Here is an 11,588-nt window from a genome sequence, read left to right as displayed (position 1 = left end):
ATCCTCATAATCCAATAATAAAAAGATAACTAACCCAATTAAAAACTGGGCAAATGACCTGAGTTGACATTTCTCTGAAACATCTAAGTGGCTTACAAACAAATGAAAAGGTATTGGACATCATCAGTCATCAGGGAGATGCACATCCAAACCAGAGTAAGACACCACTTCCACAGATTAGGGTGGCTGAAATCAACAAGTCAGATAACAATAAATATTGTTATGGATGTAAAGTGTATGAAAAATAGTGGTGGGAATGTAAAATGGTGCAGTCACTTTGGAAAACGCTCTAGCAATTCCTCCATTAATGAAACAGAGAGTTATCTTTTGACCCAGCAATTCTACTCCTAGAAATGAAAACATGTCCGCACAAAAATTCATATGTGAATGTTTATATAAGCTTTGTTCGTAATAGCCAAAAGGCAGAAACAACACAAATATCCATGAATGAATGAATGGATAAATAAAATGTAATATTACATAATATTATGCAGCCACAAAAAGTAAGGTAGCATTGATCTATGTTACAACAGATGAATCTTGGAAACTTCATACTAAATGAAAAAAGCCATTCACAAAAAACTACATACTATATGAGTCTATCTGTGTAAAATGTTCTGAACACGGAAATGTATAGAGAAAATAGATTCGTGGCTACTTAGGGCAACCTAAGTGTCATGGGGATTGGGTAGTGATAGCTAAGGGGTACAGCCTTTCTTTGTGAGGTGATAAATTGTTCTAGAATTCACTATAATGATGGTTACACATACTGTGAAAAAAACTAAAAACAAATGAATTATACACCTTACAGGGGTTAATTGTATGGTATGTGCCTTACATCTTAATAAAGCAATTTTCCAAAAGAATAAGCAGACTTGTATGTTAACATATTCATGATAAAATGTGGTTCTGCCTCTTTCTGTCTCTCTAAGAGGAGATGATCCTAAATATAGTTTCACCAGTCAGGATGTGGTAGTTGATGCTGTGGTAACAAACAAACCTCAAATCTCATAAACTTAAAATGGTAAAGATCTGTTTTCACTCACATGTCCATCACTACTTGGCTGGAAGCTCAGTTTTCACCCTCATTCCAGGATCCAGGCTGCTGGAATTGCCACAGAATGAACCGTTGTCTGGAAGAAGGAAGAAGAGAATTCTGGAGGGTCTCAATCTAATAGCTAGAGGCTCTGCCTTAAAGTTCTGTCACTTCTGCTTACAACTCATTGGCTGAAAGTAGTTACATGTCCTCTTCTCGCCAAGTGGAACCACAAAACTCAACTCCCCCTTTTCCCATAGTGTTGACAGTGTTGATCTCTGCCATAGAGATAATATTCATGAAGGATTTACTATGTATCACAAGCTGCTCTAAAGCCTTCTGTATATCATCTCACAACTCACCACTGACCCCCCCCAAATTCTTTTTAAATGGACACTATTATTATCCTCTACCCCAGTATTTTACAGAAGAAAAAAATTAAGGCATAGAAGATATTCCTGAAGTTAGTAAATTAACTAGTAATTGGTATTTGAATCCAGACACGGGCACCAGACCTACATTCTTACTTCAACACAATGTTGCCAGCAGCTATTCTCATATTTTCCTTCCTCCTACTGAGACACAAATCTATCACAAAGTCCAAAAAGGTGTAAGAAAACTGCACTAGCAGCATAGATTATTAAATGACAACCGATTAGAATTCAGATCCCCCAGTGTCTGTCCAGTGTCTTTTGAGTAGAAGGATGGTTTTCCCACTGTCCTCAGTAAAGCCCGGAGTTCAGAGAAGCTTCAAACAGAGCATCTCTGCTTTATCTTTTATGCTTCCTCCACATGTTTACATTTATTTCTTGGCTGACAAAAATAAAGTTGGGAAAACTACACTTCTCCACCCGTGTCTCCATTCCTGATAATCCAAGAGACAAACCCTCTGCAAGAATAGCTTCACACCAATGTATACACCAGTCTCCTTTTCTATTTTGGTAGTTAAAATGCTTACTTTTAGGGGGCACCTGGATGGCTCAAGCATCCGACTCTTGATTTCAGCTCAGGTCAGGATCTCATGGTCGTGAGATCGAGCCCTGTGTCAGGCTGTGCACTGACAGCGCAGAGACTGTCTGTCTTTCTGCCAGTCTCCTGTTTGTGCACTCTCTCTCAAAATAAATAAATAAACATTTAAAAAAATGCTTACTTGTACATCATGGTAAGGGCAACTGTTTTGATAAACACTATTATCATGTGCAGCATTGATGAAAGCAGATACTAACTTGGAAAAATTTTTAAATATACAAATCATACAAGGGCATCATTAAGTATAGGAGATAGGACTTAGCAGTGAGTTATATCCACAAGAAGCCGACTCAAGAAAACCAGGGCTTAGGAATGGCACCTTTGATCTTTCTGTACAGCATGTTTCCCAGTCTTCAAAGCATTAGTGCTGTCTGCAAGGCCTATAACAGTGCCAGCCATGTAGATGCTGTCTTATATTACTTGCTGCTGAATGACTGAGCACTTGGGGATTATTCAAAGGAAGGCTTTTAGGGTCACCAGGAAATGAAATCAATGGGATGGATAAAGACACAATTCCAGCGCACCACTAAAGAAACTACATTATCCTTACGTTCTTAGTGTTTCTAGCAATATGGATCCTGTTAATTATTCCAAGTCAGAGCAGACATTTGAACAGGTTGATCTCAACTGAGAAATTTGGACTGCACTCCTGGCATAAATTGGTACAGTGAGGGCCCACCAGGAGAAAAAAAAAATGGCACCCTTCCCAAAAAGCATGCAAAAGAGAAATGTCTTTTTTAAGTTGGGGTTCCTAAGCACCCCTCCTCCTTAGCAATAGGAACAAGTCTAATGTGATAATAACCTCTCTCTGGGGTGGCATCTTGAAAGGAAACAAGCTTCCCAGTTCTATGACCTGTTGGAAGAGAGATCCCAGCAGGGATGGGGAGTCTTGGGGAGTGCCCTCCAGCACTGTGAAATCTTTGAAGAGACCCAACTTTGAAGAGTGCCTTTCTCCCGGATACTGTGAGCATGCATACACAATTAGGGAGAAAACCACCTAACTCTGATTTCCAAAACCCATCTCAACTTTACTCTAGATCTCTCCTTTGATAAAAGCTGCCCAAACCCCTTCAGAGAGTTTTGTGAGGCAGTGAGGGAGACCAGAGAAAGCACATTTTCATCAGGCCATTATTACGGGAATGCTGCCAATGGGAAAAATAATGGGCAAAGAAGGAAAAATTCTGATTATCTGACCAAGAGGCGTGAAGCATCTGTGGCTTGGGGCCAAGACATGGAAGGGAAATTAAAGGATAAAATAAATCAAAGATGTTGTCACTTTACCATGTGTTTGAAGGAGAGAATGCTGCCTGCTTGTGCTGTCCCAAGGTTTTCTGCAAGTAACATATTTTGAGTTCATTTTTAGCTCATTAACACAATTTTCTTTCAAGTGTTTTAACATTCACATTTCAATTCAACTTGAACTTCTCTCCCTCCTTTTTTTTTTATTTTTTATTTTTTATTTATTTATTTATTTTTTTGGCCAGTGGTAATTTGAGCATTCTCTATGGGACCTTTCAGTTATCTTGGAGGCTTTTCCCTTGACAAAGATAAAACAGAAAGACTTCAAAAGACTTTAGAATCAAGGGGATGTCACCTTTCATATGGGGAAGGAGAAGAAGTTCAAAGCTGGGCTCATATAGGGCTGTCCTTCAGAATTACAAATAACAGTCACCAATGCTGAGCATGTGGGATAATTATAATAATTTTATTAATAGTACAAACATTTCTTAAATATCACTCTATTCCAGGAATTTGCAGTCCAACTTATATTCATGATCTCACTTAATTTGGATGAGCAACATGGTGGTCTGCTTTCTAAAGGATTCCACTCAATTTAAATGGCTTTCCAAACAAGAAGTAATTTGGAAATTATTTTATGGTTTACAGATGTTAGTTACCAATGTGATATGCATGTCGTGGGGTCATATTTTAATATATCAACCAATGTGTTTTTCATTCCCATAATTCCATTTTATCTTTGGCCATCCTCCATGCAAGCAAGATTACAATGTGCTCAAGGCCTTGAAGCACAGTTAGTACAACAGGCAAGGAAAGCATTGGATTTTTGAGCTTTGAAAGCCCTGCAGATCTGACAACATAAACAATAGATGTGGGAGAATAATTAAGAGGCACCTCTTCCACCTCCAGGCCGGAAGCCAGACAGCTTTCATCTCTGTGATCTCGAGAAGCAACCCTGGATTTAACTCCTGGGTAGGGTACGGGGGAAACCTCAGGTTAACCTGGAGAGGGCTGAGAACTTATAAGACCTGTGCTTTTTTCCCTGGTCCACCCTGGGGAAATGACCCATCATGTACAGCATCTTCACCCTCAGCACGGTTTGGGAGCTTTAATGTAGAGATGGTTACAGGGCATATCCAGGCAGGTGAGCCTGAGGCGTCATCAGAAATTTCCTCTAGGTTTCATATGGCTTCCAGGAGAAGCCAAATGTTTCTCTCATCTCTGGGCGGTCATGCAAATAGCAGAGAGGAAGCCAACACAGAAGGCCTCAGGGTGAGGATGGAAAAGGATGAGCAGAAAAGACTTAACAGAAATGCAGACACTTTAGGGCATACCGGGGTGGGCAGAAGATACCATCTTAACTCCATACCTTAGTACTGTGTCCTCTTCCTCTCTCTGGCATACAGGCTCAACTCAGAGCGATATATTGATTGAAATGACCCTTGAATGATTGGAATTCATTCTCTGCTTCCTGGAAGAGTGAGCACTTGAAAGAAGTACCAAGCTGAGTTGTACCAAAATAAGGAAAGCTGTGTTTCTGCACACTGGGTATTCACACCTGCACACATCCCTGTTTCCTGCTGGCTCGGGGCTCAAGGGTGATGTGTGTGAGAGGAATTAGCCATCTTGTCCATTAACCCCTGACGGAAGTAGGGTAAATTGTATTACCTTTCTGAGTTTCGGTTCCTCATCTGCTGAGCAAGAGAACTGGGCTGATAGAAAATGTCCTGTGGAAGGGCCTCAGGGGTTTCCTGGAATAGTAAAGGAAGGTCACTTTGTGGGACCACCTTCAAGATTCCCCTGCAGCAATCATAGAAGATTATTAAATACAGAGAATAAACTGAGTGTTGCTGGAGGGGAGGTGGGTGGTAAATGGGTGATGGGTACAAAGGAGGGCACTTGGTAGGATGAGCACTGGGTGTTCTAGGTGATGAATCACTAAATTTTACTCCCAAAACATTTTTACAGTATAGGTTAACTTGGATTTAAATAAAATGTAACATAAATAAATAAATAAATAAATAAATAAATAAATAAATAAAATAAATCAGCAACAACAGATTCCCCTGCAGCAGCCTGTAACTGGAGAAGGTAGGTTTTAATCTGATTTGATTTTTTCTTTATGTATCAGAATGAAAATACTGAGAGCAGAGTTCATGGTTCTCATTTCATGGCATGTTTTCATCATAGGGTCATTCCTGATGTTTTTCTATTTCACCTTTTCCCTTTCTCCCTGCTCTGCACTCCTATTCTGCACAGTAATACTGACAGACTCATATACTTTCAGAAGCTCCATCTTTTAGTCTGTTTACATTGAGAATTTACGTAACATTAAAAAATTTTTTTTAATGTTTATTTATTTTTGAGAGAGAGAGAGAGTATGAGAGGGGGGAAGGCAGAGAGAGATAGGGAGACACAGAATCTGAAGCAGGCTCCAGGCTCTGAGCAGTCAGCACAGAGCCAGACACAGGGCTCGAACTCAGGAACGGTGATATCATTACCTAGGCCAAAGTTGGACACTTAACCAACTGAGCCACCCAGGAGCTCCAGATTTGTGTTTTTTTTTTCTTCAAGGATTGATTCCAGCTCTATATAAAGAAGCTGAAAAATCACTACATGAGTTAATGATTTCTAAGGTCCTCTTCACCTTCTACAAGCTATGAAGATGTTCTGGGGTGGATTGTGACCCTCCCTCCAAGAGATCTATGAAAACTCTGACCCCTGGTACCTGGAATGCGACCCTGATTGGAATTAGGGTCATGGCAGATGTGATTAATCAAGATGAAGTCATGCTGGAGTGGGGTGCTCCCAATAACACTGTTGGCTTTGTAGGAAGATAGCCATGTGAACACAAGAACACATAGGAGAATGCCTTGTGATGACAATGGCAGAAATTAAACGGATGCAGAGGTATGTCAAGGGATGCAAAACACTGTCAGCAAACTCCCAGAAGCTGAGCAGAGCAAGAAAGGATTCCTCTGCAGGTGTCAGAGGGAGCATGGTCCTGCCAACACCTTGATACGTGGATGTTAGACTTTCAGCCTCCAGAACCACGAAACAGTAGATTTCTGTTGTTTTAAGCCATCCAGTTTGTAGTCCATTGGTATAGCACATAGGTTCCTAGGAACCTAACACAGAAGGGAAAGAGGAAATAGTAATTTTCTGATATGGTAATTCTGCTTCCCTGTACCCAGCTAAAAAGGAAGTGCTTTAACATGCCCCTCGCTCTTTCTTCCTTTTGCTACATTTAGTTTATTGCTCTTCTCTCTTCCTATTTTTTTCCCAACCCACACTACAAGATGGATTGCCAGAAGATAGAAGAAGCCATTTCCATTTTTTTTTTAATGCTTCTCCTCAGCACAAGACAATCTGACTAGAGAACTAGATCTATAAATGTGCACACTCCCACACACGACAAAAGGTTGTCTCATTCTCAAGACATGTTTTGCAGTCAGCCCCTGAAGCAGGATTCCAGAATTTGATCAGCTCCTGCTATCTCACCAACTGTTTCTTGACGATGTCTGCTTTGGTGACATCACATGTTTGATTGCCACCCTGTAGAGATACAACAAGTATAAATTCTGTGCTGGAAGGCTCCAGTTTGGAAAGCCTTAGTCCTGTGTGGAAAAAAATGGCAATGGAACAAAAGTGCCATGTTGCTGGGATGTTGCCATGGCCCATTCTCTTTTGGTGATTATTTATGTAGTGGGGCAGATGGAGGCCCTGTTTACAGAACGTGTGTACCTTCATGCCGGTTTGCTCAGTCTAGTCCCAGCATTTAAGCGGGCTTGGTATCTTATTCAGATGATTCACTTATGCATGTATATATCCATATATACAATCAAAAATATTTATTGAGTAACTGGTACTGTAATACCTCATGTGCCAGAGATATTACAGTAAATGAAACAAAAAATCCTGCTCTCATGGATTATGTATTGATGGAGGCAGTGAGACAATATGCAAAACGAAACGAAAATATCTATGTTTTTATAAAGTGACAGCTATGAGAAACAATTATGCAAGGAAAAGAAATGACAAGTGCCTGAAGGAAGTGGTAGGGGAGAGGGGTTGCCGTTTTAAGCAAGGGGGTTGGGGAAGACCTCAATGAGCAGGTCACATTGGGAGCCAGTAAGCCTCGCTGTTTCCTGTGGATCAGTGGAAAGAGTAATGAACTTGGGATGAGAAAACCCGGATTCAGCTCTTGCTATGAACAGAATTATGTCCCTGCCAAAACTCTTATCTTTAAGTCCTAATCCCCTATTACCTCACAATGCAATTGTATTTGGAGATAGGATCCTTAGAGAAGTAGTTCAGTTAAAATGAGGTCATTAGAGTGGAGTCTAATCCAATCTAACAGGTGTTGTTAGGCTAGGAAGAGACACTAGGGACACAGGTGCACAGTGGAAAGCCCACGTGAGGACAGAGCATAAAGGTGGTTTCTGCATGCAAAGGAGAGGCTTTAGGTGAAAACACAGAAGTGGACACTTTGATTTTGAACTTCCAGCCTCTCGAACTGTGAAAAATAAATTTCTGTCGTTTAAGCTACCCAGTCTGTAGCATTTTGATCTGGCAGTTCCAGCTAATGGGTCTAACAAACGCGGGCACTTGCCACACCTCAACACTCGGATGTTGGATGTCATAAACTGAACATGTGCAAATATGAACACTTTACCTCCACCCTCAGCAATTCTTCTCTACCCAGGGTCTTTCCCATTTCCATTGGTTTCAGCTCCAACCTTCTTGTTTCTCAGAACAAAAATGTTACAGCCATCCGTGGCTCTACGTTTTCTATCAAAGCCTAAATCCAGTGCACCAGGAAATTCTGTTGGCTCCACCTTCAAAGCATATCCAGATGCAGTTAGAACTCACCACCTGTGCTGCTACCATCCTGTTCAAGTCACCAGCGTCTCTAAATTTCTGCAAGAGCCTCCTGACAACTGTCCTGGCATCCATTCACAGCAGCCAGGCCACCCTTGTAGCCCACCTACCGCTCCTCCATTCCAACAGCTTCCAACTAGGGCAGACCCGAAGCTTCGCCCCCAACAACTGCCTGTCTTTGAGTCTCTGTCAAACACAAGAGAATGGGGGGCTGACTCTCTTTCTACAACAAACTCTGATTAAATAAAGAGGATTTGCTTGTCCTTGTTGGGGTGGCCTTCATTTATTTCCACAAAAGTCAAGTTTAAAACACTTGATAATGATGCAGGCTAGATTTATGAACCACAGCGAGTATTTTTTAACTTTATCTTTGCTTCATAAAATGCTTATTTTGAAGATTGCTTCTGGATCGAAATACAAAGAACATTAAGTATACGATAACTAAGCAATTATTGGACTAGCTGGAATCAGCTGAGTTTTTCTTGTGTAGTTCCCAGCCACAGCATCATACTTAATGTTAAACATTTCAATGTCCGACTCTTCTCTTTCTTTTCTCTTCATAATAATTTCTCTTTTGTTGCAGTTCAAACTTAAATGCACTGGTTCGCTTCTCAGTAGACAAAAATCAGCATATTTTATGCTATAAGCTTTTTGGACACTTGAAACATTTTGTTAAATTGGTCTTTGCTTTTATTTTCTCAGTTGGAAAGGATTTGTTTTCTTCATTTATTTCTGTGTAATTATTGTTTCCTCATACACCTTTCCCCATGAAACCTGTTTTGGGATCATGGTTGTGTGTGATTTTATCTACCTACCCAAAGTATCCTATGGTTAAATAAGTACAATTGCAAGCTTGCTCAGAGCCTGATATGGCAATATGCAGAGAAAATGCTAATAAGCATGGTCAATTATTAAAAAGTGGAGATACTTACACTGTAATGAAGAACACATTTTCCTGTGGAACACATGTATGTTAGTGTTTCACGTGTTCTAATCCTTACATATTATCATGACACTGGTAACCTTGTCCAGGCTCTTCCCATTCAACAAGCCTTATCCCAGGACTGTGTTTGGCTCACTTCATTGGCTCAGTTCAACTAAGGGTAGCTGAAACCAGAAATCAGCCCATCCTCTTATAAATAGTGACACATTACAAGTAATCATGTGGTGAACAGGGCATTTTTGTGGTCTTATAAACAGATCAATTACTTTTGTCTTTCAGACCTTTAAAAATACTACATCTTGGATGGATGTGGAGTGGAGACATATCAGTGCTTATAACCACTGGCATAACTTCTGTATTTCATTTTCCAACTAGACAAGACTTGCTATTTTAACATTTTAATTAATGCTGAGCCCAAGACATCACTGTACACAGACATGTTTTATATTATAGAACTCTTTAATACAATTTTGATCCGATCACTTTTAGCTACTACAATCCTTGATTGGTTCTTGCTTATTTGAAACGCATGTTAGTTTCACCAACTGCCTCTCTGCGCCTCGTTGTATTTCATGTGGAATCTCCTCCTCCGTTCTCTTTCTTCCTGAGTAACTACAACTTGAAGTAAGATGTTCATGCCAAATAAATAGGTGCATTTTTGTGTATATTTTCAATTCAGCAGGGTAAGAATTAAGATGGGTCAGTTACTATTAGGTAAATGCCCAATCTAGTTATTGGAAAATAATAACCTCTTATTTTTGGATAGTACTTCCTAATTTTCCAAGCACATTCAGAATTATTACCTCACTGGCATGCAATAATTGAGGTTAGAACCTTGGGCTCAGGGTCAAGGTGGACCTGGTGTTTGAATCCAGGATCAGCAGTCAGTAGGAGTCTGATTGTTGGTAAGTTACTTAGCTTTTCTTCATTTCAGCTTCCTCGTTTATAAAATGGAGCTATTAATACACTACCTCAAATAGTTGTGAGGGTTAAGTGACACAATACTGAAAGCTTTTGCTCAGTATTTAGCACATACTATACTAAGTGTGCAGGTATTTTAGGTAGTGGTAGGGGTAATTGCTTCACTTGATCTAAGAAGCACAAATATTACCTCTAACTATGGGCATTGATGCCCAGGTGGTGTAAGTGCGTTATTCAAGACCTTAGAGATAATTAATGAAAGAGTCATACCTATAACTTGACTTAATTAAACCTAGTTTAATGTTCCTAAAACTTCAACAAAGATAGCAGAATATTTGTTAATATTTTTTTGACATCTCACATAATTCCCTCTTCTCTTATCCTGATTAATTCCTGTTGCAAGAACTTTGACCAACAGCCGGAACAATTAGTTGCTTGTATTATATAAATAGTTCAAAGACATTTCTTCATCAAAATATTGTAGGGTCACTGTAGTTGTTATCTCTGTGTGCTCAATTCCATGGCCTCTTCTCAAAGTAGCAGCTTGACTTCTATTTGGAAATCTAGAGCTGCCCTGCAGGTTATCAATACAGTGTCCCACCTTCCAGTGATACAGGAATTGAAGGAGTCTTTGTGATTGGACTTGGTCAAACTCTGTCTCTCTGAATCTTGAAAACAATCCAGATAATGGAATCAATTGCCCTGTATTCATCCCCATTTTAGAGACTCACAAGTAGTTTAGTTTAGACTATCTAGATAGCTGAGGCTACTTTATTCTCTCAGAAGCCTGATTCTTTATTTTTACCCTTCTTTTGAGGGTCCACATCTTATCCTTCTCTCTTAAAAAAAAAAAAAAGAGGCTTATCCAGAGTCAGTTTCTTGTACTAGGAACTCCAACTCATCGTAGTAAGCTAGTGCCACAAAAAAATGTTGCAAAACAACCCCAAAATTCAGTGGCATACAATAAAAAGTATTTATCATTCATGTATCTGCAGGTCAGCTGGGATTGGACAGATCCAAGCTGGACATAGCCTCAAGCTGCAGGCTGAGTCCAGGTTCGCTCTTATGTGTCTCTTGCCCTCCTTGGACCAGAGCTCCAGAGGGCAAACTCACTCATCCAAGGACATTTCAAGCTTCTGCCCCATCCTGTCTGCTAATATTCCATTGGCTAGAACAAGTCAAAGGGACAAGCTCAAAGTCAAAGGAAGTAAAGATCACTCTACCCACAAAGATGGTGGAGGCAGCAGTGAAAAGTTGCTGAGTAGTGATTTAACCTACTTGAGATAGACTGATTTGCATTAGGAAGTCATCCATTTCTGCTAAGGAATTTCCATCTAAAATGCAAACACTATTAGGGAAGAAAAACATAAGGCCTTTCCATTAACAACTTATCTTACCTTTGTTTGTCCAGTTGGCTAGAATGCAGTGTCCACATATAGCTAAGAAGAATCATCTCCAGAACTATACAGATGGATGCAGGTTACCAAGGGGGATTGGGGTTAGGACAAAGGGAAGCCTAAATTCATATCACAGTATGGA

General features: G+C 40.0%; 1 long non-coding RNA gene across 1 annotated transcript in view; it reads left to right on the top strand.

Moving 5' to 3' along the window:
- Positions 1 to 9,968: 9,968 nt before the first annotated feature.
- The window catches only part of LOC113594665 (uncharacterized), a 39,464-nt gene continuing 37,844 nt past the window's right edge, over positions 9,969 to 11,588 (top strand). Inside the window, exon 1 of the long non-coding RNA XR_003415088.2 lies at positions 9,969 to 10,033. This is a non-coding gene — a long non-coding RNA (uncharacterized LOC113594665). The remainder of the gene's footprint in view (positions 10,034 to 11,588) is intronic.

The sequence above is a fragment of the Acinonyx jubatus genome, chromosome A2 (genome assembly GCF_027475565.1).
Source record: "Acinonyx jubatus isolate Ajub_Pintada_27869175 chromosome A2, VMU_Ajub_asm_v1.0, whole genome shotgun sequence".
NCBI classification, from domain to species: Eukaryota; Metazoa; Chordata; class Mammalia; order Carnivora; family Felidae; genus Acinonyx; species Acinonyx jubatus.
This window is presented reverse-complemented; position numbering and strand designations above follow the sequence as displayed.